A 2,149-nucleotide genomic window follows, 5' to 3' on the forward strand; every position below is an offset into this window, starting at 1 on the left:
AGAATGAAGAAAAAAAATCATGTTATTAAATTAAAGGGTTGGAAAATATTACTGACTATCCCATGAAATGCCAAAATAAAAAAAAATTAAAAAATAAATCTTTCTTGCAGCTAGTTCAGAGTGTTCTGTGCTATTGTTTTTGTTAGGTGCCATTGATTTGAATGCAACTCATAGCAACCCTATGAACAAAGTTCTGAACCTGTTTGATCCTCTGACATCCTCACACTTGCTGGATCCCATTGCAGCAGTCACTGTGTCATTTCACCTGATTGAGGGTCTTTCTTTCATTCACCAATCCTCTGCCTTCCAAAGCATCATGTCTTTCTCCAAGGAATAAGCCTCTCCAAGCAATATGGCAAAAGTGTGTGAGGTGATGCTTCATCATTCTTGCCTCGAAAGAGCACTCAGCCACACCCTCTCCATGACGTATTTGTTTATTCTTTTGACCATCCATAGAATGTTCAGGACTCTTCTCCAACACCACAGATCAAAGTCATCATATCTTTTTCTGTCATTTTTATTTATTGTACATCTCTCAGATGCATAACAAGTAATTGGAAAGACTATGGCCTGAACCAGACACACCTTAATCCTAAAACTGGCATCATCATTCCTCAATAATATGGAGAGGTCTCTAATTAGAGATTTTTTTCCAGTGCAATGTCTCTTATTTCCTGACTATTACTGAAAATATTAATTGTAGATTGAAGAAAGATGAAGTTGTTGACAGATTTTTTTTAAATTTTTTATTAAATTTTATTAATTTTAATGAACATTTACAGAGATTTTGGATTTCCATTCATTCATTGTTGCACTATTTTCTCTAACCCTCCCCCCAGTTCATTCCTCTTTTTTCCCCCCTTGAAAGTCTGTTTTAATTGTCCCATTGCCATAGTGCTACAAGTGCATTGTTGACAGCTTTAATTTCCTCTCTATCCATCTTTATGCCGCCTATCTGTCCAGTGACTCTTCGTTTTCTTGTCATTGCCATGCAATCCATACCAAAAACTTCATTCCTTCTGCAACAAATGCTTAAAGTCTTCCTCACTTTCGGTAAGCAAAGTTGTGTCATCTGCATAATACAGGTTATTGATTAATCTCCTTCTAATCCTGTGTGGAGCTAAACAGAAGATTTCAAAAGGCAATGTGAGAGTACAAAGCAAAGTACTATAATGGAATGTGCAGAGAGCTGAAATTGAAGAAAAAAGGGGCAAAACTCACTCTTCATTTTTTTCAAACTGAAAGAACTGAAAACCAAATTTAAACCTCGTGTCATAATATTGAAACGTGCTATGGACAATGTCTTGGATGATCCAGAAAGCATAAAAGAAGATGGAGGAATACACAGAATCATAGTACTGGAGAACTGACTGACACTGAAAGCATTTTAGAAAGTTCCATATGAATAGGTTGTTGTTTTTGCTATGTGATGTAGAATAGCTTGTGACTCATAGCGACCCTATGTACAATAGCCCTGAAACCTGCTCTCTCCTCTGCCAACCTTATTGTCTCTGACACATCACCCTCATCAATCCATCTCATGGAGGATTTTCCTCTCTTGCACTGTCCCTCCATCCTTCTAAGCATGAAGTCCCTCCCTAAGGAATAATCTCTCCTTGCAAAATGTCCAAAATACATCAGACAAAGCCTCAACATCCTTGGCTCTAACAAGCAGCCTGGTTTCACCTTCTCCAGGATGAACCTGTTTGGTCTCCTAGTAGTTCATGGTTTATCCAATACTCCTCTCCAGCACCACAACTCATTATATTTCTGTCATCCCTAGTAGTTGTTCAGTTTTCTGATGCATAGCAAGTAATTGCAAAGATTATGACCTGGATCAGGTGCACCTTAGTTTCTAGACTGACATTGTTGTTCTTCAGTACTCTGGAGAGGTCTCTAAAGCAGACTTTCCCAATGCAACTCATCTTTTAATTTCCTGGCTGCTGGTACCAAGCAAATTACAGCTGTTAACTATTTCAATGTCTTCACCATCTATCATAATGCTGCAAATCGGCCCAGTGGTGAGAATCTTTGTTTTCTTGATATTGAGCTTCAATCCATATTGAGGGCTGCAGTCCTTGACCTTCCACAGCAAGTGCTTCAGGTCCTCCTCAGTTTCAGCAAGCAGGATTGTGTTATCTTCATAATG

This window comes from Elephantulus edwardii, unplaced genomic scaffold (assembly GCF_000299155.1).
Source record: "Elephantulus edwardii isolate Elephantulus edwardi_28Jun2011 unplaced genomic scaffold, EleEdw1.0 scaffold00382, whole genome shotgun sequence".
Lineage (NCBI taxonomy): Eukaryota > Metazoa > Chordata > Mammalia > Macroscelidea > Macroscelididae > Elephantulus > Elephantulus edwardii.